This window comes from Trichomycterus rosablanca, chromosome 24 (assembly GCF_030014385.1).
Source record: "Trichomycterus rosablanca isolate fTriRos1 chromosome 24, fTriRos1.hap1, whole genome shotgun sequence".
NCBI lineage: Eukaryota > Metazoa > Chordata > Actinopteri > Siluriformes > Trichomycteridae > Trichomycterus > Trichomycterus rosablanca.
Window position 1 is genome coordinate 17,639,728 of NC_086011.1, and position 27,500 is coordinate 17,667,227.

The 27,500-nt window shown below is 44.4% G+C and overlaps 1 protein-coding gene across 2 annotated transcripts in view; it reads left to right on the forward strand.

Annotated features, from left to right (window-relative positions):
- Nucleotides 1–27,500, forward strand: part of LOC134301678 (chemokine-like protein TAFA-1) — a 109,584-nt gene that overhangs the window by 17,431 nt on the left and 64,653 nt on the right. The gene's annotated exons all lie outside the window — the stretch shown is intronic.

Here is a 27,500-nt window from a genome sequence, read left to right on the forward strand (position 1 = left end):
GCCGTACCGCGCTCAGACGGGGTCCGGATCGGGTTCGTTTCACACGCGGCTTTTAATTGTGGGCGACTAATCGAGACGAGGACTCGGGGACGGCGGGCGGATCCGATTAAACGCGGCTCGGCGGAATTAACGGGGACGTAATCAGATCACGGAGAGAATTGGATTCTTTACATCTCATAACATACAGATGAGGTCGTAGTGAGACTCTTATAAAGATATGGACCCTGTTATTAAGGGTTAGGGGCCTTGCTGTAGGGCCACAGAGTCGATGGTCGGGCTTGATCCAGCAATCCTCCGATTTCTAGTCCGACTATTTTGGACGCCTGTGGTTCTGAGTGACTCTCCTGAGCGGCCTGAGTGCCATCGGGAGGATTCGGACCCCTGTATGTACCGCACCCGTCGTACCCGTCTGCCTCTGTGATGAAAAGCTGCGATAGGCTCCAGCACCCCCCCCCCACGACCCTGATTGGATAATCGGTTAATAAAGTGGGTGAGTTAGTAATAAAAACGATGTCTATCTGGTCCCACTGTAGTTTACAAGATGTAACGTAAAGCCTCCACAGGGGGGCGCTCATGTACAAGTTCATTTCATGTCTGTTTATTTATCATTATTTTTCTCGGAGACACGTTTTTTTGGACTGGGTTTACAGGTGACCCAGGTCGCCGCCCGTCGTTTCCTAAATGTTGTTTTTCTGAAGGCGGAATCGCACGTCTAACGGAAAGCAAACAAGCGGGCGCGGCGGCTCGGATTTAATTGCGGAGGGAAAGCTGCTGCGAGGTTCGGACTGTGTGTGTGTGTGTGTGTGTGTGTGCGTGTGTGTGCGTGTGTGTGTGTGTGTGTGTGTGTGTGGAGCTAATCAGGCTTTAGAGATAATGAAGCAACCTTTTTAAAGCGGTGTGTAATGATGGTGTGATCAGACCTTTAGTCGTGGTTACGGGTTTGATCCCCTCGCTCTCGCTTTATTTGTGCTCTTCGGTCTAATGAGTTATTTTGTGTGTTTTGCTTCGCCCGTCTCTCTGTCCCTCACCATGCTGTCCAGCGTCTTTCACTATTATTTGCACTTTTTCGAGTTACCTAAAGCCACCCACGTTGTCTCGGGCAACACAAACGATGCATCAAAACGAGATATACTTAAGTAACAAAAATAGTGGCCACAAATCTGGTCCCACTGCGGTTTACAAGGTGTAACGTAAAGCCTCCACAAGGGGGCGTGAGTGGACGAGTTCATTTTGTGTCCATGTGCCTGTTAAGATTCGTTTATTTCATTATTATTCTTATTTTTTCTCTGCGGCCCATTTTTTTTGGCTCGTGACCCACCCAAGGGAGTTTGAAAATCCCTTACAACCCTATTCCACCTTTATACTGGAGCAAAATATCAAACTATAGTCTATAAAGCAACGTCACGCACAGATCCACGTACAGAGACTTTATACTGATGCAGAGCAGCTTCTTTGTTTGTGATTGTGGTGTGTTATAGTTTATGAGGCCTCGGTCTGTCCAGTAGACGCACATGGACGTAAAGCCTCATGTATTATATTATATAAGGGCAGTTGTAGCTTAGTGGTTAAGGAACTGGACTAGTAATCAAAAGGTCGCTGGTTCAAGCCCCACGACTGCCAGGTTGCCACTGTTGGGCCCTTGAGCAAGGCCCTTAACCCTCAATTGCTCAGACAGTATACTGTCCCAGTACTGTAAGCCGTTTTGGATAAAAGCGTTCACTAAAAGCCGAACATGTAAACATAAACGTTCAGGTGCATAATAAACACTCGGACTGTACATTCACTTCCTGCTTTATCCTGGTCAGGGACGCGGTGGGTCTGGACGCAGGGCGGGAACACTTCAGACAGGGTGCCAATCCATCGCAGGCCTCACTAACCCGTCTCGACCTGGCCTGATCTCAGCGGCGGTGGGCTGGCGCAACAGGAAATCTGTCCCCTGAAGGGCAGCACCCGTTTCACTGCCGTCGTTTCAGTGGGCACGAATCAGTGGGCACCTTCCCTTTGTGTTTTCTTTCTCTCTCTCCGCTCGTTTCTCCGGCTGCTTCTTTTCTCCCTCAATTTCTTCATCTCTATCTCGACTCTCGGATGATTCGTCACGGATCAGGAGAGACAATTTGTCATGGATTCGTGCTCTTAAATGTGTGTGTGATAGTGAAGAGCAGCCAGTGGAAAAGCTGAAGAATCCTATTACATAGCTTTTATGGTGTGTGTGTGTGTGTGTGTGTGTGTGTGTGTGTGTGTGTGTTGTTGAGCCAGAGAAGGAACTGAACTGAAGATGAATGCAAGGCCTCACACTTTTATTTCCTTTACGTCCGACGTTTTACCATCCTGACAGAGCTGATGCTCTGAACTGTGTTTATTATTATTATTATCATTATCATTATTATTGGTATTATTATTATTATTGTTATTATTACTATTATTTTGTTATTATTATCATTACTATTTATTATTATTATTATTATTATTATTATTTTTTTTTTTACTATTATTTTGTTATTATTATCATTACTATTTATTATTATTATTATTTTTGGTATTATTATCATTATTATTATCATTATTATTATTATTGGTATTATTATTAATAATATAATCATTTTTTTTATTTATTATTATTACTATTTATTATTATTATTTATTATTATTACTATTTATTAGTATTATTATTATTTTTGGTATTATTATCATTATTAATATTATTATTATTATTATTTTTTTTATTATTATTATTATTATTTATTATTATTTTTTTTTTTTTTGGTATTATTATCATTATTATTATTATTACTATTTATTATTATTATTATTATTATTATTACTGTTATTGATTATTATTATTTATTATTATTATTATTATTATTATTACTGTTATTGATTATTATTATTGATTATTATTATTATTATTCTTTATTTATTATTATTTTTCTCGATGACCGTGTGTGTGTGTGTGTGTGGTGTAACAGTCTGAAAATGCCACCATGCCCACACACACACTTCCTCCCACCACACACACATGTAAAATAACAGCAGTGCTTTGTGACGGGAGCTGGATATGACGGCGCTGGTGTGAGATGTTTCTGATTGGAAGATTATTAGAGTTTTACTGAGGAGGAGCTCTGAGTGGCAGATCTGCTGCGTCTGCTTTACCTTCCACTGAAAGCAATCGAAACAAAACAGGATTAAATGTCACTGTTACGCCGGAGAGGAGAAGCTCATCTAACCTGAGGGGATCAAAATATATATCATAGCAATATTTTATAGAGCAATATTTTATATTCAATTTTAACATAATAATAATAATAATAATAATAATAATAAATATGTTATTAGTAATAATAACAATAAAATAGTGATAATACTATTAATAACAAATAACAAAAAAAGTGATAATATAGTAATATAATAATAACAAAAATTTACATATTATAATGGTAATAAAATAGTTATATTAATATAAATAACAATAAAATGGGATAATAATAAAAATATTAATAAGTAATAATATTAAATAATAATAATAAAATTAATAATATTAAAAACAATATTGTAATGTAATAATAAAAATAAATAATAAGTAATAATAAAGAATTATAATAATAACAAATAATAATAATAATAATAGTAAATAGTAATAATAACAATAATAATAAGAGGGTGCTTGGTTGGCGTAGCGGTTAAATTACATAGGCCACTACTGGGATCTAGGGTTGGGTTTGAATCCCCAGCAGTGGAATTTTTTGAGGCGTCCCGTCTGGGGTGTGTTAATACATCACACCTTCTCTGATTTCAGGGAAGCCGGAGCCACCATGACCCTGACCAGGATAAATCAAGAATAATATTTATTAGATTAGATTCAACTTTATTGTCATTGTGCAGAGTACAAGTACAACAAAGCCAACGAAATGCAGTAACATCTAACCAGACGTGCAAGATGGAGATTATTTACATTTATTACAGTTAAAGTGCAGCAGTGACCAGTTAAGTAAAATGAAGAGACATATATTAAGAACAATTAAACAGATAATGACTGTACAGTATATAGACTAGTATATAATTACAGTGTTATGAAAGGTGACTACAGTGGCTAAATGAATGAGAATAAATAGAGTATAGAAGTATAGCAGATAATATACAATATATACATTATTGTTGTGCTGGTGTGATTAGTGCAATAGTGCCATGTGCAAATTTGCAATTACTGATGGTATGTACACAGATGAGATGATACACTTACAAAAGTTCAGTGCGATCCAGGGTGCAGTGATATTTTTTTTTATTATTATTTTTATAGTCATAATGCTGGAATTATTATTATTGTTCTTAAAATTGTATTTGCTTTTTATAATGAGACATTACTGGGAACATGATCAGGTAGAAAATCTAATTAGAATGTGAGAGCGAGGACGATGTGATAGATGTCTGGAATGAAAATAATAATAATAAAATAATAACAATAATAATAATGAACTGAATTCATTCGGACCTGCAGATGCACGTGATCTTCTGTCCTGAAGCACTGCATGGTTTTATCTCTGGGTCTCTGGGTGGAAGAGTTGTGCAGGATCTTCATATGCAACAAATAAGAAGTGTCAGAGCCGCCTCAGTGTAGGTCTGTGTGTGTGTGAACGGGGAGTGTGTGTGTGTGTGTGTGTGTGTGTGTGTGTGTTGTGCTACAGGATGAAGGAGTGGAGATCTCATTAGGATGATGTGTGGATGTGTGTATTTGTGCTGGGTGACAGGTCCTCCTCACCTCCACTGACATTATGACACTTTCAGTGTCACCGAGTTTCAAACCCAGAGAGAGAGGAGGTGGTGCCGGAGAGTGAGAGAGAGAGAGAGAGAGAGAGAGAGAGAGAGAGTGAGAGAGAGAGAGAGAGAGAGAGAGAGAGAGAGAGAGAGAGAGAGAGAGAGAGAGAGAGAGAGAGAGAGAGAGAGAGTCTGGAATAGACGATGACGGAATTCAAACTTATTTTTGCACCTGATGTTTAAAGCTTCCTCCACACTAAATAAACGCTCGTAGGTTAGAAATAGACTTGATTTAATGTTTTGAATCGGGGGGGGTTTATGCGATAGAGACACCCAGAGGTTTATTTAAACCTGATTAATAGCAGCACGGCCTGAGGGCCTCTGCTGGCTGGTCGAGGAGCTGCACAGAGATGATGAATAATGGAGAGCAGTGCCTGACTCTCTGTACGCCATACTGATCTCTGTGTGAACATGCAACACACGGGGGACAGTTCTGTCTGTCTTTATCTGTCTGTCAATCTATCTGTCTGTCTGTCTGTCTGTCTGTCTGTCTATCTGTCTGTATCTGTCTGTCTGTCTATCTATCCGGACTAAGCAATTGAGAGTTATTTTTGCTTACCTGTCTATCTATCTGTTTGTCTGTCTGTCTGTCTGTCTGTCTATCTATCCAGACTTAGCAATTGAGAGTTAATTCTGCTTACCTGTCTGTCCGTCGGTCTGTCTGTCTGTCTATCTACCTACCTATCTATCTGTCTGTCTGTCTGTCTGTCTGTCTATCTATCCAGACTTAGCAATTGAGAGTTAATTCTGCTTACCTGTCTGTCCGTCGGTCTGTCTGTCTGTCTGTCTGTTTATTTGTCTGTCTGTCTGTCTATCTGTCTGTCTGTCTATCTATCCGGACTAAGCAATTGAGAGTTAATTCTGCTTACCTGTCTGTCTGTCGGTCTATCTTTCTGTCTATCTATCTGTCTATTTATCTGTCTGTCTGTCTATCCGGACTAAGCAATTGAGAGTTAATTCTGCTTACCTGTCTGTCTGTCTGTCTGTCTGTCTGTCTGTCTGTCTGTCGGTCTATCTTTCTGTCTGTCTATCTATCTGTCTATTTATCTACCTATTTATCTGTCTGTCTGTCTGTCTGTCTGTCTGTCCAGACTAAGCAATCGAGAGTTAAGGGCCTTGCTCAAGGGTCCAACAGTGGCAACCTGGCAGCAGGGAGGTTTGAACCCGCAACCTTCTGCTAACTAGTCCGGTACCTTAACCCGCTAAGCTACAACTGCATCATTGTAATAAAAAGCCAAAGTTTGAATGAAATCTGGTCCCGTTAAGCCCCAACAGTCGACGCGTCCCCACGCCACGCCTCAATCCTCCGCCCGAGCCGCCCTTATGTTTCATGTAATTGACAGAATAAACTGACAGAACCGAGCACGGAAATCACGTCCTTATTTTTCTGACAGCGCCGAGCCGTTAGCGCCGAGCACACGGGCTCGCGTCTCACCATCGATCCCAGCACTTATTTCCCTCAAAGCTTTTCCATCAGCCTCCATCATTACCGTCCTATTGAACCGCCTCATTGTGTCCGGATTGGAAGCGGAATGAGGGCCCTCCTCGCCGCCCCCCACACCTCCCCCCACGCGCCTCGTTCCTCCTCCCGTAGCCGGCGGAGACGTGTGAAGGATCTCCTCTCCGCTGGAATTAGCCCGAGCAGCGCTCGAGCCGCGAATCAATGAAGGAGATTTAAATTACACTTAGCGGCTGAAAGCTCCTTCACCTCTGATGGCCGATGCTCTGCTCCAGCTCGCTAACAGCCTGATTCCTAGAGAGAGAGAGGGTGCGAGAGAGAGAGGGTGCGAGAGAGAGAGAGAGAGAGAGAGAACCAGAGAGTTCCTGCTTCTGAACAGACAGGTTCCTCTTCCCTCCATCACACGTGTAGTAGATACGAGCCAGCAGATCTTCGTTCTTCATCCTAAGCAGAGTCGTGATGGTGTTATTTATATTTTAAGTGGCCAGTTGTAGCCTAGTGGATAAGGTACTGGACTAGTAATCAGAAGGTTGCTGGTTCAAGACCCCCCCATTGCCAGGTTGCCACTGTTGGGCCCTTGAGCAAGGCCCTTAAACCTCAATTTGGATAAAAAAGTGTATACTGCAGACTTCAGATTTTTTACTAAATCGACCAGCACGTGTACGGACGATGGTGCGACCAGTTACGGTGGCTCGGTGGCTAGCACTGTCGCCTTACAGCAAGAAGGTCCTGGGTTCGATTCCCAGGTGGAGCGGTCTGGGTCCTTTCTGTGCGGAGTTTGCATGTTCTCCCCGTGTCTGTGTGGGTTTCCTCCGGGAGCTTCGGTTTCCTCCCACAGTCCAAAGACTTGCAAGTGAGGTGAACTGGAGATACAAAAATTACCCTAAGTGTGTGCCTGTCTGTCTGTTTGTCTGTCTGTCTGACAGTCTATCTATCTGTCTGTCTATCTATCTGTCTGTCTGTCTATCTCTCTATCTATCTGTCTGTCTGTCTGTCTCTCTATCTATCTATCTATCTATCTGTCTGTCTACGTGTCTACGTTTGTCTGTCTATATCTATCTGGCTATCTAATCTGTCTGTCTATCTAACTATCTGTCTATTTATCTGCCTGTCTGTCTATCTCTCTATCTGTCTGTCTGTCTGTCTGTCTCTCTCGCTCTCTCTCTATCTGTCTGTCTGTCTGTTTATCTGCCTGTCTGTCTATCTCTCTATCTGTCTGTCTGTCTGTCTGTCTATGTATCTAATCTGTCTGTCTGTACCTCTCTGTCTTTCTGTCTGTCTGTCTGTCTCTATCTATCTGTCTGTATGTTTACCTATGTATCTGTCTGTCTGTATCTATCCATCTATATGTTTATCTATCTATCTGTCTGTACGTCTATGTGTCTATCTATCTGTCTGTTCCCAGTAAACCAGTCAGACTAGCACTGGGAGAGCGGGTGGGTAGCACTGTCGCCTCACAGCAAGAAGGTCCTGGGTTCGATTCCCAGGCAGAGCAATCCGGGTGCTTTCTGTGTGGAGTTTGCATGTGTGGGTTTTCCTCCAGGCGCTCCGGTTTCCTCCAACTGTACAAAGACGTATAAGTGAGGTGAAGAGGTACAAAAATTGGTCATGACGTGAACCTGACCATAAAACATCACCTTAAATCCTACAGACAAACGTCGGCGCTCCGACAGTATTCCCGGCATCTGGTTCCCAGCATATCCCGCCACCCCGCTCACATTTCTGCTTTTATCCAGCGGATTTTTAATAGCCGAAAGTCCCGCGGCTTTATTTAGTTTCCGTTAGCGTCGTGGTGTCGGTGCTTCGCTCCTGATCTGTGAGATCACACAGTTTCACCGGGAGCAGCCGAGGGAAACTAATCCGCAGACGACGGCTATAAAGAGGCGGCGGATCCGAGGGGTAAATCATGACATTAGAGCTTTAATGGGCCGATGGGACGACCATAAAGTCGTGATGTACGACGTCTCCGGGACCCGAGCGGCGAGGGAGCGGCGGCCCTGATACACGGAGCCGTGAGGAGCGCTCGGGTCTCATATTTATTATTTTTAATTACCACCTTAGTTTAGTCCTAGTGTAGTTCATTAAGGCAGTTAATCCACCTTCTGCATGTTTTTAGGAGGTATGAGGAAGCTAAAGTACCTGGATATAGGGAGAACATGCTAATGAAACCTAACAAGAGCACGTCCCCAGCACCCATGTTGCCTCCACGTTTATATTTTATTATTTGTGTACTTATTTATGTGTTTTCTTTCCCGTGTGTGTGTGTGTGTGTGTGTGTGCGTGCTGGTGCCATGGAAACGTTTAATCTCTGGCCGAGCTCAGATAAAAGCGCTAATATTTTCCAAAATTAATTATCCAATTAGCATCTGAATAGCAAAACAGAGTTCATTTTCAATACCTCCCAATTATGAGCTGACAAACGAGCGGTCATTATTAAACGCCGGGAGATTTAAAGGGCCGGCGCCGCTCCGGACGCCCGGCGCGGCGTATCAAACGTGGCCCGGAGTGAAGTGGAAGGTGAAACGCAGCGTACTTGAGCGTGCTGGCGTGGCCGGGCTGGCGTGAGCTGCATTAATGTGGCGTGTGGTGATAATTAGAAGTGGAATATGCATGAAGAGAAGCGCTGGGCTGTACGCTTCATTAATCCTGATCCTGCCGGGGCCCGGCGCTCCTGAGTCAGCATATCAAATACATATCACGCCCCTAATGAGCTGAAACCGGGCGCTGGCTGGCAAAGATGCAGTCTCCTCATAACAGGGGCATTAACAGCACTCAGGGAACGTCCAAAATATACTGGGGGACTACATACTGGGGTAGGATATACTGGGGTAGTATACACTGGGGTAGTATACACTGGGGTAGGATATACTGGGGTAGTATACACTGGGGTAGTATACACTGGGGTAGTATACACTGGGGTAGGATACACTGGGGTAGTATACACTGGGGTAGGATACACTGGGGTAGTATACACTGGGGTAGGATATACTGGGGTAGTATACACGGGTAGGATATACTGGGGTAGTATACACTGGGGTAGGATATACTGGGGTAGAATATACTGGGGTAGTATACACTGGGGTAGGATATACTGGGGTAGTATACACTGGGGTAGGATACACTGGGGTAGGATATACTGGGGTAGTATACACTGGGGTAGTATACACTGGGGTAGTATACACTGGGGTAGGATACACTGGGGTAGTATACACTGGGGTAGTATACACTGGGGTAGGATATACTGGGGTAGTATACACTGGGGTAGTATACACTGGGGTAGTATACACTGGGGTAGGATACACTGGGGTAGTATACACTGGGGTAGGATATACTGGGGTAGTATACACGGGTAGGATATACTGGGGTAGTATACACTGTGGTAGGATATACTGGGGTAGAATATACTGGGGTAGTATACACTGGGGTAGGATATACTGGGGTAGTATACACTGGGGTAGGATACACTGGGGTAGGATATACTGGGGTAGGATATACTGGGGTAGTATACACTGGGGTAGGATATACTGGGGTAGTATACACTGGGGTAGGATACACTGGGGTAGTATACACTGGGGTAGGATATACTGGGGTAGTATACACGGGTAGGATATACTGGGGTAGTATACACTGGGGTAGGATATACTGGGGTAGAATATACTGGAGTAGTATGTAGTATATACTGGGGTGGTATATACTGGGGTAGTATATAACTGGAGCAGTATACACTGGGGTGGTATATACAGGGGCAGTACTCAGTTTACACTGGGCAGTATATACTGGAGCAGTATATTAGTAGAGCAGGATGCAGTATATACTGGGGTAGTATAGACTGGTGTTGTATATAACTGGAGCAGTACTCAGTATATACTGGGGTAGTATATAAGCAAAGTAGTATGAAGTATATATTGGACTAGTATCCACTGGGCACTATGTACTGGGGCAGTATGTAATTTGAGTAGTATGCAGTATATACTGGGCATTATATACTGGGGTAATATATAACTGGCGCAGTACTTAGTATGTACTTGGGTACTATATACTGGGGTAATATATAACTGGAGCAGTACTCAGTATATACTGGGGAAGTATATAAGCAAAGTAGTATGCAGTATATACTGGGGTAGTATACACTTGGCACTATGTACTAGGGTAGTGTATACTGGGGTAGTATATAACTGGAGCAGTACTCTGGGGTAGTATGCAGTATATACTGGAGTAGTATGTAAGTGGTGGCAGTGGTGTGCAGAGGGAAACTGAGTATATCCAAATCAGGACAATGCACAAACGTGGATTTACATCTTTACACACACACACACACACACACACACACACACACACACTCCGCCTGCACTTGCTGTACTGGTGTTAGTGTACAGTGCTGTGTTGTAATTTATGATGGAGACGTCGGTACGGGTTCGAGGATCCGTCTCTGTTTGTGCCTGTAAACATCAACACCCACGTTCAGCTCGTTTACACTGACTTATTATGACAGCGCTCACCGCTGAAACATGTCACTCAATTTCCTAAATGAACACACACACACACACACACACACACACACTCACACACACACACACACACACACTCCCAGCAGGCAGATTCTCAGTGACTTTATATTCATCTCTCTCTCTGATTTAATATGTTTAAGACGAGTGAAACAGAACTGGTCCTCCTCCGGATGAACGCGGCGCTGTATAAAATCACCCCGAGCTTTTAGACGAGCGTTTTTATCCTCCCTGAATCCTGCAGATTTAAAACTCTGAGCTCGACTCGATGGTTTGTGCACGAGACGCTCGCTGTAATGAATGAAAATCTGTCAGTAACTGGAAGCAAGTCGGGACAAACACCCTGGCAGACACGCCCGTGCACATTTAAAACACTTTACCAGCTTTTGATTATTTTCCTTTGGTTTGGCTGGAATGATAAACTGAAATAAATATAATAACTGCTTTTATAATTTAATTATTTTTTGTTTTTTTAAATACTGATTGAGCTCGCCTCTCGCTGGTTATCAGCCGTTCGTAAACGACATGAACAGTCGTATTCTGAAAAACATGAATACTGACATGTCAGTAGTGGCTGTGAGCGGCACGGTGGTGCAGTGGGTCCCGGGTTTGATTCCTTTTTGAGTCCTGTGTGTGGGTTTCCTCCGGGCGCTCCGGTTTCCTACGACAAGTCCAGAGACATGCAATCAGGACAACTGGAACAACTTAAAGTCATAATAATAATAATAATAAAATATATAATAATAATAATAAAATAATAAAAATAATAATAAATAATAATAATAGTAAATAATAAAAAGAAAATAATAATAATTATAAAATAAATCATAAGAATAATAATTAAATAAGAATAATAATTTAAAAAATTATAATAATTAAATAATAATCTAATAATAATAAAAATAAAAATAATAAAAAATATTATTACAATAATAATAAAAATAAAAAACAATCATAAAAAAATAATAAAATAATAATAATAAAATGATAATATTAAAATAATAAAAATATTAATAAAAAAAAATAATAAATATTATTACAATAATAATAATAAAATAAAAAAAGAATCTTAAAAAAAAATAGTAATAAAAATAATAATAACAAAAAATAATAATAATAACAATTACAATAATGTGTAATAATAACAATAATAGTGTTTGTGTGTGTGCCCTGTAATGGACTGGCGACCTGCGGGTATTTCCTGCCTCTTGCCGAATGAATCAGACCTACTGCGACCCTGATCAGGTAAAACACTGAATGAATAAATGAGTTGTGACCTTGACCAGACTCGTCGTTATCTGATTTAAAATCGCCCCGGTGAGCCTGTAGCCTCAGACGGGCGTGTGAGGATCTTTTCCTTCTCGCCGTGACTCGTTAAATCCGGCGCGACCGAGTGGGACTTCAGTAGGTAGATGGCAATTACCGCTCGGCTCTTTTCCTCTGAACCAGCCGGCGCTCCTCTCAGCGGCCAGGAAAACATGTCCAGCCTCGTATTTAGCCGCTCGTTGGCTGCGCCTCTTCTGCCGAAATTCAATTCATCAGGCGTAATGGAGTAAGTCTTCTTACACGGCGAGAGGCGAGCCGGCCGAGCGGAGCCGATAACGAGTGTGTTACACAGAACAACACGCCCGGCGCCCTCGTTCCGGAGCGTGAGCTGTCAGCCGAACTCCGGGCCCTCGACCGCGGGACGAGATGCGGGAGGAGGGGGGGTGGGGGGCGATCGAGATTCTGCAGAAATAAAGAGGAAGGGCCACGTGGCAGCCTGTCCGGGGGTCCTGTCTCACCCCTCTGTGTTTCCTAAAGGGTGCGGTTGCTGAAGATGCTCTGTATTTTTAATAAAAAAAAGAAGGGGTGTAACATACTGGCTCGTACATAATAGACTTACTGTCGTCCTCTAATAGTGAGATTTTGAAACATAACAGAGCAGTTCCAGAACATAACAGAGCAGTTCTGAACCATAACAGAGCAGTTCTGAAATGTCTGTTCATGGTTCTGAACCATAACAGAGCAGTTCCAGAACATATCATAACAGTTCTGAACCATAACAGAGCAGTTCTGAACCATAACAGAGCAGTTCCAGAACATAACAGAGCAGTTCTGAACCATAACGGAGCAGTTCTGAAATGTCTGTCCATGGTTCTGAACCGTAACAGAGCAGTTCCAGAACATATCATAACAGTTCTGAACCATAACAGAGCAGTTCTGAACCATAACAGAGCAGTTCCAGAACATATCATATCAGTTCTGAACCATAACAGAGCAGTTCCAGAACATATCATAACAGTTCTGAACCGTAACAGAGCAGTTCCAGAACATATCATAACAGTTCTGAACCATAACAGAGCAGTTCCAGAACATATCATATCAGTTCTGAACCATAACAGAGCAGTTCTGAAATGTCTGTCCATGGTTCAGAACCGTAACAGAACAGTTCTGAGCGTCTCTGTACGTGTGCCAGGATCCCTAACTAGGATGATGCAGTAGAACTGAAGTCGTACACACCTTTAGGACCTTGGACGTTAGCATTAGCTGCTGAGGCCGGTGTGTGTGTGTAAATGGTGACGTATCGTCCCGTCATTCGTCCTCTCCAGCTTCTCTCCACAGCGCTGATATTTTGTTTATTTATTTAATGTTGATATGTGTCGGGATTCCTGAGCTCGGTGAGAGAAAACAATAAATCAGGCTCGTTTAGTTAGTCTGGGTCCAACAGCAGTGTGTGTGTGTGTGTGTGTATATATATATACAGTGTATCACAAAAGTGAGTACACCCCTCACATTTCTGCAAATATTTTATTATATCTTTTCATGGGACAACACTATAGAAATGAAACTTGGATATAACTTAGAGTAGTCAGTGTACAGCTTGTATAGCAGTGTAGATTTACTGTCTTCTGAAAATAACTCAACACACAGCCATTAATGTCTAAATAGCTGGCAACATAAGTGAGTACACCCCACAGTGAACATGTCCAAATTGTGCCCAAATGTGTCGTTGTCCCTCCCTGGTGTCATGTGTCAAGGTCCCAGGTGTAAATGGGGAGCAGGGCTGTTAAATTTGGTGTTTTGGGTACAATTCTCTCATACTGGCCACTGGATATTCAACATGGCACCTCATGGCAAAGAACTCTCTGAGGATGTGAGAAATAGAATTGTTGCTCTCCACAAAGATGGCCTGGGCTATAAGAAGATTGCTAACACCCTAAAACTGAGCTACAGCATGGTGGCCAAGGTCATACAGCGGTTTTCCAGGACAGGTTCCACTCGGAACAGGCTTCGCCAGGGTCGACCAAAGAAGTCGAGTCCACGTGTTCGGCGTCATATCCAGAGGTTGGCTTTAAAAAATAGACACATGAGTGCTGCCAGCATTGCTGCAGAGGTTGAAGACGTGGGAGGTCAGCCTGTCAGTGCTCAGACCATACGCCGCACACTGCATCAACTCGGTCTGCATGGTCGTCATCCCAGAAGGAAGCTGACGCACAAGAAAGCCCGCAAACAGTTTGCTGAAGACAAGCAGTCCAAGAACATGGATTACTGGAATGCCCTGTGGTCTGACGAAACCAAGATAAACTTGTTTGGCTCAGATGGTGTCCAGCATGTGTGGCGGCGCCCTGGTGAGAAGTACCAAGACAAGTGTAGCTTGCCTACAGTCAAGCATGGTGGTGGTAGCATCATGGTCTTGGGCTGCATGAGTGTTGCTGGCACTGGGGAGCTGCAGTTCATTGAGGGAAACATGAATTCCAACATGTACTGTGACATTCTGAAACAGAGCATGATCCCCTCCCTTCGAAAACTGGGCCTCATGGCAGTTTTGGGCACAATTTGGACATGTTCACTGTGGGGTGTACTCACTTATGTTGCCAGCTATTTAGACATTAATGGCTGTGTGTTGAGTTATTTTCAGAAGACAGTAAATCTACACTGCTATACAAGTTGTACACTGACTACTCTAAGTTATATCCAAGTTTTATGTCTATAGTGTTGTCCCATGAAAAGATATAATAAAATATTTGCAGAAATGTGAGGGGTGTACTCACTTTTGTGATACACTGTATATATAGCTCTCATTATGCTGCAGGCCCAGGGTGACTGTGTGTGTGTGTGTGTGTGTGTGTGTTCATCAGGGATTTAAACAGTGGGGGGTCTCACACGGCTCCTCGTGTCACCCCAAAGACGGCAATTAAAATGCCTCTGGAAGGCTTTTTGTTGTGCATGTGTGTGTGTGTGTGTGTGTGTGTGTGTGTGTTTACACACGTATACATTTCTGCTCCGTGTGCATGTGTGTGTGTATGTGGAATTTCTCCTCAGTACTTGGTGTAATAAGAAGCATGAAATATTAATGCTCTCCTCTGGCTTAATGCTTCCTAAATCGTGCTCGGATTCTCACCCGGCCGCTTCCACGTAATTGCTTCGCGGCCTTGTTAAGGAAGCGCGCGAGAGAAAACGAGGCGTTTAAACCCGGCGGAGGCTCCGAGAGACCGGCACGTCGCCGCAGGACGCCGCGGAGCGAACTCGACCTGAACCCACCCCGAACACACGAGTGCTCGACCCTCAGCTGGATGTTTACGTTTATATCTCCGGCACTTAGGAGGCGCTTTTATCCGAATCGACTTACAGTACCGGGACTGTACACTGTCTAAGCTATTGAGGGTTAAGGGCCTTGCTCAAGGGCCCAACAGTGGCAACCTGGCAGTGGTGGTGCTTGAACCAGCGACCTTTCGATTACTAGTTCAGTACCTTAACCTCTAAGTTACCTCTAGTTATTTATATTTTATTAGTATAGATGCAGGGCGGCACGGTGGCTCGGTGGGTAGCACTGTGGCACGGTGGCTCGGTGGGTAGCACTGTCGCCCCACAGCAAGAAGGTCCTGGGTTCGATCCCCAGGTGGGGCGGTCCGGGTCCTTTCTATGTGGAGTTTGCATGTTCTCCACCTACCGTAATGTTTTTGTGAGGTGGCAGGACACCAGAATACCTACAGCAAACGCTTATGGATATGAGGAGGCACAAACGGTGACCTGATTTTGTTAGACACGTTTTACAGCTACTAGTGTGGGTGCCGTACACCGACACAGGTCTCGTACACCCGGGTTTGATCCTTGCTTTGGTCCACTGTGAGGAGTTTGTCATGTTCTCACCTCGTTTGTTTCGGACGGGTTTCTATGTCACATCATAGGATGTATGAATTCATTTATTTTATAAATTTAGTTCTTCTGATCTACTAACCAGAGTCTATACACAACGCTGAAGATCCCGCCCACTTTTGGTTCAGTCTTATCCCACCCAGCAGACTAGCGGCCGATTATGTCTGCCGCAGACACTAGGGGGCGCCCAGCCGACCGGTACCAGAGCTTAGATTTGAACTCGGAGTGTCCAGAATCCCTGCGCTGGTGTGCTAGCGGAATATCACGCAGCGCCACCTAGGTGATGAGCATCTGTAGCGGCGATGATCTGCTGGCGTGTACGGGGGGCGTGAATGTGCCAACAAAGGAAACACTGAGTTAATGATGATGTGGGTGAGTGTGGTGTGGGTAAACATGTTTGGTGTGTGTGTGTGTGTGTGTAAGTGAATTAGATAAGCCTGTGTAATTGCCCTCATTAGCGCTGCTGTGTTTGAGTAGACGCCGTTTGTGCCGTGCAGGGGATTGACTGTTTGCTGCCAAGAGGTGCTCAAACACACACACACACACACACACACACACACATGCTCACACACACGCAACTCAACATGGAGCTAGCCACTGTGCTGGTGTATCATTTACAGATTTTTCATTCAGAACGGCCCACACACACACACACACACACACACACACACACACACACACAGACGCTAATGACTAATGGCGTGTTTGCTGCGCGTGCGGGTGGTTTAATGTCACTGATGTGAGTCCGAGCAGATGCCGCGCAGATTCACAGCCGCGCATCAATCCCGCGCGCTATATATAACCCGGCCGCGGACGCTAATGCCACGTAATGAGCGGGTCATTAAAAAATCCCCACAGACAGTTCAGCTGGACCGGAGAGCAGTGCCTACCGACTGGCGGAGAGGCGGAGAGGCTCGAACCCAGATTTCTAGGACCCTGGTGCTGTGCAACACCAACCTTCCTCTAATAACGGCAAGCAGATTAAAGGAAAGCGCAGTGACACCGACATGGTGGTGGTGTGTTAGTGTGTGTTGTGCTGGTATAAGTGGATCAGAGTTTTTAAATACCGTGTCCACTCACTGTCCACTCTATTAGACGCTCCTACCTAGTCAGTCCACCTTGTAGATGTAAAGTCAGAGACGATCGCTCATCTATTGCTGCTGTTTCAGTCACTCATCTTCTAGACCTTCATCAGGACGCTGCCCACAGGGCGCTGATGGCCGGATATTTTTGGTTGGTGGACTATTCTCAGTCCAGCAGTGACAGTGAGGTCTTTAAAAACTCCAGCAGCGCTGCTGTGTCTGATCCACTCATACCAGCACAACCCACACTAACACACCACCACCATGTCAGTGTCACTGCAGTGCTGAGAATCATCCACCACCTAAATAATACCTGCTCTGTGGTGGTCCTGTGGGGGTCCTGACCATTGAAGAACAGCATGAAAGGGGGTAACAAAGCATGCAGAGATACAGATGGACTACAGTCAGTAATTGTAGAACTACAAAGTGCTTCTGTATGGTAAGTGGAGCTGATAAAATGGATGGAAGGAACGAATGGTGACCACACAGATTTTACAGCTGCTAGTGTGGGTTAACATGGGTCTCGTAGAGCTGGGTTAGAGCTCTAAGGAGTTTGTCATGTTCTCTCCTCGGCTCTCAAAAACGTGCGGTCTTTATTACTCAGAGGTCCAACAGGCGAGTGTTACAGCAGACTGGTGCCACGTTACATTTGTAGCCCTTTCCGACCAACGCAAATCGGTTTGGTTAGGGATCAGTAGGTTCCGATACTCTACAGCATCCAGGACCGACAGACCAAAAACCTCCTGCTGAGAAGCCGTGGGCGACAGTGGCGAATATAAACCGCTGTCTGTAACAGCGGCACAAATTCTCACAGCTCGTTACTACTGATTTCTTCCGTGGACTCGTCCGTAGTCTCAGTAAAAACTGCGAATGTGGTCGGTTCTTTAAATAGCACTGAGGTTCAGAACCAGTTCAAGATCCAGTTAAGGAGTTATTTTGGCGGGAATAGAGCTCTCGGTGTTTCATGGTGGTGCGCGAGCCTCTGTGACCCGACGTATATGAAAATATACACAAATTTAAACTTCATCCATTTCTCAGTTTATTTTCTTTCTCTCTCTCATCACCCACTGAGTGATCTGTGGAGTCGCCCCGGGGCAACTTTAACGTGCCGCGTGGAAGAGTTAAGCGGTTAAAAAGGTTGGGTGGTGTTTTAATAGACACGACGTGACCTGTAACACAGCAGAATTTATATCGGCGTGATGCTCTGTAGCGGGAGGAGGATCGATAAGCCGTGTCCTCCTCTACTCAGAGACGTTCTGGGAGAGCGTTTATGTAATGAACTCCGGTACAGCACCAAGTATTCCAGCGTGGAAGTGATTCAGATAAGTCAGATCATAAAGCTGGTTTATTTAAGCAGATCTGGGGGTCCAGGGTTCAAATCCAGGGTTCAGCGGTGCTATCAGCCGGTCGGGTGTCTTCACTAGGGCTGCAACTATCGATTATTTTTGTAATCGAGTATTCTATCGATTATTCCAGCGATTAATCGAGTAATTGTATAAGAAATACTTTTGCTTTAATAAAGAGCAAAATAAATACATATAAGTTTAAATAAGACGCGTCTCTTAAAACAAACTGTGCATTTTTATTCCTTACATACAGGACAGTTTAAAGAGAACATTTTTGAAATGCAAAAACAAATACATCAAAAATAAATCAAATTACCTTTAAAATGTAAACAGGGAACCTAAAACTAATGCATAAATAATAATAAACAATAATACATAAACATCGCCTCTAATTTGTGCAACTTTCAGAACTAAAAGCTACAGCTCACACAGAACATAAAGCTTTAATATTTAGTTGGGAGGTTTTGTGGCATTTGTAGGAGGTTCTGTCAGGATTGTATCTCCTAGATGAGGTAGATTTAGTGTGTGTGTGTGTGTGTGTGTGTGTTATCAAATCTCGGCTGCGTCCTAAATCGCTACGTTCACACTGAACAGTACGCAGGAGCGGCGAGCGTGTCCAAATACAGAGTATTCATTAAACCGTACGCAAAAAGTACCCGGTTTAAGTCCTGTTAAGTGCTGTTTAAGTAGGAGATTTGGGACGCAGCCCTCGGCTTCTTCACGTCACCTGCACACACCGTGAACGCGTTGTGCAAAAGTGGAAGTCGTCCATGCGAAACACCGTGAGCTGTATATAGTTTAAATAGAAAAATTTGAATCGATGATTTTTAGTAATCGATTTACTCGAGTTTCTCGAGGAATCGTTTCAGCCCTAGTCTGCACGGACATGATTGGCTAACGATTTAAACAGGAGGGTTCCGTCAGAAAGAAACTGTACCTGGTCTGTCCAAAAACCTCGTGATCTTTCAACACTTTACGTCATCCTACACTCCCGAGAAGAGGGCGTGTCTAAATTCTCAGATCCCTTAAAATGCTCCTACTGAGGCGCCTTAATTCTGAGTGATGATCTGACTGAATGACGATGGAGCGTCCGGCGCTCTGGAGTCTAACTCTGGCGACCACGAGCCAGTATAACCCGCCTCTCTCGTGGTCCGTGTCCCAGTGAACGAGAAGCCCGGCTCTAGCACGCTGTGTCTCAGCCGCGCTGCTGAACCCCCCCCCCCTGAGAACCAGAAAAGCCCGAAAGCTTTGCTGACATTAATAAAGCCGTTCATCTCTGATTCTGATCCTGTGTGTTCCTGTCTTTGTACAGCAAAGGTCAAATTCTGGAAAGGGTACGTACCCACGCGTACACACACACACTCACACAGTTAACGGCGTGAAATAATAAACCAAGTCGAGGCAGAATTATTAGGAGTCTGATCGCTCGCTGGTGCACCACAGGGACGTTTTATTGCAGCTTGAGTGACGAAACTGGACGTTACTGGTCAGTGAAGGTGGACGAACCATGGACAGTGAGTGTAGAAACAAGGAGGTGGTTTTAATGTTATGGCTGATCGGTGTATATATATATATTTATAGTAGCATGTGGTTCGTCTGACAACTGGGCCACGCCCACATTTTATTTCTAATCGAATGTATCTTGGATTCCGGTGAAGCACTGACCACAGGGTGGGAATACGACCAGTACTGGACACCAGCGCATTTCTGTATCACATACCTACTATCATTAGTATTTAGAGGCAACATAGCTGAGTCAATTCACCTACCGGTATGTTTTTGTGAGGTAGGAGGAAGCCAGAGTACCTGCAGGAAACGCTGGTGCGCCAGAGGGACGCTTTATTGCAGCTTGAGTGACCAAACTGGACGTTACTGGTCAGTGATAGTGGACGAACCATCTACAAAACACACACCCTGGTTTGAGCTGAACACCCAACGAACGTCCTGTTTTTAAGGGTCACCGCGGCGGATCTGGTTCGCATTTTTTACGCCGGATGTCCCTCCTGACACAACACATTTGTGTTTCCTTTATTCAGGCAGCCTCTGCGCCTCATCAGCGTTAATTCACTGCTGAGATTCGAACCCTCGATCCCCAGATCTCAGCGATAGAGGGCTAGCTAGTGTTGGGCCCTTGAGCAAGGCTCTTAACCATGTCAACTCCAGGGACGCCGTACAATGGCTGACCCTGCGCTCTGACCACAGCTTCCAAACTGGGATGTGCGGATAAAGAAACTCATTGTACTGTACACGTGTTTCTGTATATATGATGAATAAAGATGGTTTATTCTATTTAAAGTCCAGAATTTTGGAATTGGATTTCCAGCAAGCTCATGGTCAGGAGTGTATTTTCTTTTGACCATGAAGTGACCATATGAGAGCGCGATGGAGAACGGATGTGAGAGCACACGGCAGGATCTCTCTGATTGACGTCCAACTTCCAACAAAGTTCTGGATTCATCTCGAGCGTGAAGAACGTTAGCGTCCGTGTTCTCCGCGTTCCTCCTGTCTCATTATGATCGTAAAATCTGAGAATCCCGCACGCGGCACATCGCGGGAGGTCCGCCGATCACGGACCACCGAGCGAGACGAGACAGATCGAAACAGAGGAGCCAAATTATCCACGAATACGAACCGGAGAGGAACACGAGCGGCCGAGCCAAGAGACGCGATGATAGAGGATGAGGCCAAACCGAAGAGCCTCGGCTGTGGGTTCCAGCTCCGGGCAGCGTCCCAGTCACGTGTCATTCATGGGTGTTGGAGGGGGGTGTGTGGTGGTGGTGGGGGGTGGGGTGGGTGACAGGACAGCCTGATAGCCGGACGTGTTCGTGTGTTGACGTAATTGGGAGGAACGAGCGAGCAGGCCCGCTGGCCATCTCACTTATCCTTTGTTTGTCCAATTTCCTCACCACAGGACTGGACACCTGGGGTCCGGGCACCATGTGTTACCTGTCTTACTCTATCCCCCCCCCCCCCCCCCCCCCCCACCATCTCTGCCCGCCAGCCCCGGTTCTCACCGACCTCCAAAATGTCATTATTGCTTCAAACAAATACAGACAGATCTCACTCTCACGAGCAAACGAGGAGTAGAAACAACCAGGGTCCGAAAACCTCGTGAGCTGCTGTTGTGGCAGTATTGTTGTGGCAGTATTGTTGTGGCAGTATTTTGTGGCAGTATTGTTGTGGCAGTATTGTTGTGGCAGTATTGTTGTGGTGTTTTTGTGGAGGTGTTTTTGTGGAGGTATTTCTGTGGTAGTATTTTTCAGGCAGTATTTTTATGGTGCTTTTGAGGTGGTATTTTTGTCTGAGTTTTTGTTGTGGCAGTATTTTGAGGCTGTGTTTCTGTGGCAGTATTTTTGTGGCAATATTTTGTGGCAGTATTTTGTGGCAGTATTTTTGAGGCAGTATTGTTGTGGTGTTTTTGTGGAGGTATTTCTGTGGTAGTGTTTTTCAGGCAGTATTTTTGTGGTGCTTTTGAGGTGGTATTTTTAAGGTGGTATTTTTGAGGTGGTGTTTTTAAGGTGGTATTTTTGAGGTGGTATCTGTCTGTGTTTTTGAGGCTGTGTTTTTGTGGCAGTAATTTTGAGGCTGTGTTTTTGTGGCAGTAATTTTGAGGCTGTGTTTTTGTGGCAGTATTTTTGTGTCTGTTTTTGAGGCTGTGTTTTTGTGGCAGTATTTTTGTGTCTGTGTTTTTGAGGCAGTATTTTGTGGCAGTATTTTTGTGGCTGTGTTGTTGAGGCAGCATTTTTGAGGTAGTATTTTGTGGCAGTATTTTTGTGGCAGTATTTTTGTGTCTGTTTTTGAGGCTGTGTTTTTGTGGCAGTATTTTTGTGTCTGTGTTTTTGAGGCAGCATTTTTGAGGCAGTATTTTGTGGCAGTATTTTTGTGGCTGTGTTGTTGAGGCAGCATTTTTGAGGCAGTATTTTGTGGCAGTATTTTTGTGGCAGTATTTTGTGGCTGTATTTGGTGTGTGTGTTTTTGTGGCAGTATTTTTGTGACCTTTATATTAATGTCTGTGATTCTGGTGTTTCTGTACTTTGGTCCATATAGTGCATTTATTACATAAAACTCTAGCAGGCTGTTAAAATCTGCAGGCATGACTCTGAATGTTGTGTGTGTGTGTGTGTGTGTGTGTGTGTGTGTGTGTGTGTGTGTGTGTGTGTGTGTGTGTGTGTTATGGAGAGGAAGATTGAGTGGAACACCATCCGATGGTCTCGGCCTGTCTGAAGGACGCTGGTTTTTATGTCCTAAGAGGAACCAGGGGAGCGATTAGATAAAAACGAGCCCTTAAACCCGATCTGAAATCAATTCACCGCCCTGCCTCAAAAAAAACACCAGCTACACAAACAGAGCCCAGCTTCCCATCAGCCAACCGAGGGGCGAGGAAACGATTCGGGATCGTCAGTCTCAGAGAGGAACCCCCCCCCTTCCCCCCCACCCTGACATGAAGTGGAGCGCCAGGCTTCAAGGTTCGAATCTGTTTACAAAACGAAGCACCGGGACGGAGCGAACCCAAATAACACTGTATTAATTCTACACTATATAACATTAATCTAATTCTACATCATATAACATTAATCTAATTCTACATCATATAACAATAATCTAATTCTACATCATATAACATCTACCGGGAGTAGAACGTATACATACAGGATACATACAGGATACAGGATCATCACTGATCAACTTTATTATTTAGGTTTTAAGAATGTATTTATTTAAAATTAAGTTCTAGGGGAGTTTCAAGGGAAGTTCTGAGGGAATTCTGGTGGAGTTCTGAGGGAATTCTTATGGAAGTTCTAAGGGAGTTCTGATGGAGTTTTAAGGGATTTCTTAGGGTGTTCTGAGGGAGTTCTGAGAACATTTTGAGGGGGTTCTATGTGGTTCTTGCAGTATCACAAATATCCAGCTTACATAAACTGTCATACGATTTTCAGAATCACAGATTTTCAGAGTTGCTGCTGCTTGAGGAACGACGTGAACGTGTGAGGAGAAACGATGGACCGAGTGAGAAACCCGACAGAACCAGAGAGAGAGAACGAGAGAGAGAGAGAGAAGAGAGAGAGATCTGATCTCTCCAGTGACTGATACTGGATTCTGTTTGAGCTCTGTGTTGGTTTCTACAGACAGCACACACACACTCTCTCTTTCTCACACACACACACATACACACACACACACTTACACACACTTACACACACACTAGTGGAGTCGTCTTGCTGGAGTGTAGAATAAGATTTGAAGACAGATGAACAGTTGAATAAAGATGAAGCACAGATGCTGGTGCGCTGGTGCTGATGCTGGTGTTGATGCTGGTGTTGATGCTGGTGTTGATGCTGGTGTTGATGCTGGTGCTGGTGCTGATGCTGGTGGTGCTGATGCTGGTGGTACTGATGCTGGTGGTGCTGATGCTGGTGCTGATGCTGGTACTGATGCTGGTGGTGCTGATGCTGGTGGTGCTGATGCTGGTGGTACTGATGCTGGTACTGATGCTGTTGGTGTTGATGCTGGTGGTGCTGATGCTGGTACTGATTCTGTTGGTGTTGATGCTGATGCTGGTACTGATGCTGGTGGTGTTGATGCTGGTGGTGCTGATGCTGGTGGTGCTGATGCTGGTACTGATGCTGGTGGTGTTGATGCTGGTGCTGATGCTGGTGGTACTGATGCTGGTGCTGATGCTGGTATTGATGCTGGTACTGATGCTGGTACTGATGCTGGTGGTGTTGATGCTGATGCTGGTGGTGCTGATGCTGGTGGTACTGATGCTGGTGGTGTTGATGCTGGTACTGATGCTGGTGGTGCTGATGCTGGTGGTGCTGATGCTGGTGTTGATGGTGCGAATTGTGAGCGACTTCAGCTCTGTAATGCTTTTTTACTCTGTTGTTTAAGTGTTGTAGATGTTTATGGTGAACCAACCTCACACACTCACAACAGAACAGAACAGAACAGACCTCCTGTAGACCAACATCTGCTGTTCCACGTGATAGGTTACGTTCATCCAACACACACACACACACACACAGAGTTGTAATTGTATTTTTTCCAAACTCACCCTTTGAGACGTGAGCTGGAGCGACTCCTGAGACGAGATCTCACAGGTTAAAGGTTAAAAGCTCCCGGTGCGAGTGAGGAGAGATAATTAAGATCAGTAGAGGAGACGCAGCGGGAGATCAGGGCCCGAAATGTAGAGAACAGAGAGAGAGAGAGAGAGAGAGAGAGAGAGAGAGAGAGAGAGAGAGACGGGTCAGTGGATACAGGGAGAGACTCGATCTGCCATCGATCACACACACAGGCGTACGTTTACGAGGGTCAGTGAGAGGGTCAGAGAGAGGGTCAGTGAGAGGGTCAGAGAGAGGGTCAGGGTCACTTTTAATCCTGACCAGTTTATAAAAGCTTGGACGAGCACGTTGATGTCGAAGCAGAGGTGAAAACGAGCAGCGTAGCCCGATAGATCAGATCAGAATCTGATTGGCTGAAGTCGGACTAGCCAAGGTTTAAAAGTGCATGGAACAGTCGTCTCCTGCCAAGGAGCAGCATCAGGGCCATCAGGAAGAGGCCCTGATGCTGAACACAACTTCAAAACAGAACACAACAGAACAGATCAGAACACAACATAACACAGCAGAACAGATCAGATCAGAACACAACAGAACACAACAGAACACAGCAGAACACAACAGAACACAACAGAACACAGCAGAACAGAAACAGGACACAACAGAAGAGAACACAACAGAAGAGAACACAGCAGAACACAACAGAAGAGAAGAGAACACATCAGAACACAACAGAAGAGAACACAACAGAACACAACAGAAGAGAACACAACAGAAGAGAACACAGCAGAACACAACAGAAGAGAAGAGAACACAGCAGAACACAACAGAAGAGAACACAACAGAAGAGAACACAACAGAAGAGAACACAGCAGAACACAACAGAACAGAAGAGAACACATCAGAACAGAAACAGAACACAGTAGAACAGAATGCAGCAGAACAGAAACAGGACACAACAGAAGAGAACACAACAGAAGAGAACACAGCAGAAGAGAACACAACAGAAGAGAACACAGCAGAACACAACAGAAGAGAAGAGAACACATCAGAACAGAAACAGAACACAGTAGAACAGAACACAGCAGAACAGAAACAGGACACAACAGAAGAGAACACAACAGAAGAGAACACAGCAGAACACAACAGAACAGAAGAGAACACATCAGAACAGAAACAGAACACAGTAGAACAGAACACAGCAGAACAGAAACAGGACACAACAGAAGAGAACACAACAGAAGAGAACACAGCAGAACACAACAGAAGAGAAGAGAACACATCAGAACACAACAGAAGAGAACACAACAGAAGAGAACACAGCAGAACACAACAGAACAGAAGAGAACACAGCAGAACACAACAGAACAGAAGAGAACACATCAGAACAGAAACAGAACACAGTAGAACAGAATGCAGCAGAACAAAACTCAACAGAACGGAACACAACAGTTCTGGGGGGCGCTGACAGATGCACCGCTCCACCCCACGAACATCAGCGCATTCACTCTGTCATGTTTCCCAGCTTCCTGTACACAGATCTCCACGGCGACGCTCTCCCCTCCAGGCCCGATGACGGTAGAATGCCGGCGCGGTCTCCGGTGTCACGCCTTCACACGCCGCGATCAATAATCACGCGATTGTATTTTAGTTTGTAATGTGATAGCTCAGTTTCCGCACCGCTGTAGCTTCGGGGAACGTCTCTGCGGCGGCGGCGTTTCCAATCACCACCAGCACGTCTGCGTTCTGATTCAGTTCTGATGTTCTTCTCCTACTGCGCTGCTGTGAAGTCGTTACGTCTGAGAGCTGAAGGGCAGGAACGCTACTGTTACTCTACTGTTACTCTACTGTTACTCTACTGCTACTGTTACTCTAATGTTACTCTACTGTTACTCTACTGCTACTGTTACTCTAATGTTACTCTACTGTTACTCTACTGCTACTGTTACTCTAATGTTACTGTTACTCTACTGCTACTGTTACTCTACTGCTACTGTTACTCTACTGTTACTGTTACTCTATTGTTACTGTTACTCTACTGGTACTCTACTGTTACTGTTACTCTACTGTTACTGGTACTCTACTGTTACTCTACTGTTACTCTACTGTTACTCTACTGCTACTGTTACTCTACTGTTACTCTACTGTTACTCTACTGCTACTGTTACTCTAATGTTACTGTTACTCTACTGCTACTGGTACTCTACTGTTACTGTTACTCTACTGCTACTGTTACTCTACTGTTACTGTTACTCTACTGCTACTGTTACTCTACTGTTACTCTACTGTTACTCTACTGCTACTGTTACTCTAATGTTACTGTTACTCTACTGCTACTGGTACTCTACTGCTACTGTTACTCTACTGCTACTGTTACTCTACTGTTACTGTTACTCTACTGTTACTGTTACTCTACTGCTACTGTTACTCTACTGTTACTGTTACTCTACTGCTACTGTTACTCTACTGGTACTGTTACTCTACTGTTACTGTTACTCTATTGTTACTGTTACTCTACTGTTACTGTTACTCTACTGTTACTGTTACTCTACTGCTACTGTTACTCTACTGGTACTGTTACTCTACTGCTACTGTTACTCTACTGGTACTGTTACTCTACTGCTACTGTTACTCTACTGTTACTCTACTGTTACTGTTACTCTACTGTTACTGTTACTCTACTGGTACGCTACTGTTACTCTACTGGTACTATTACTCTACTGTTACTGTTACTCTACTGTTACTCTACTGTTACTGTTACTCTACTGTTACTCTACTGTTACTCTACTGCTACTGTTACTCTACTGTTACTGTTACTCTACTGTTACTCTACTGTTACTGTTACTCTACTGGTACTGTTACTCTACTGGTACTGTTACTCTACTGTTACGCTACTGTTACGCTACTGTTACTGTTACTCTACTGTTACACTACTGTTACTCTACTGGTACTCAATAAAGCGCCCCGACCCTGACGGATCCAGGGTTCGAATCCCCAGCTGTGCTATCATCCGGTCAGGGTCTACATACAGACATGATTAAAAGTGTGAGTTGTGTCTGAAGGAAGTTGACGATGGACGAGAACCCATGATGTACTGGTGTACG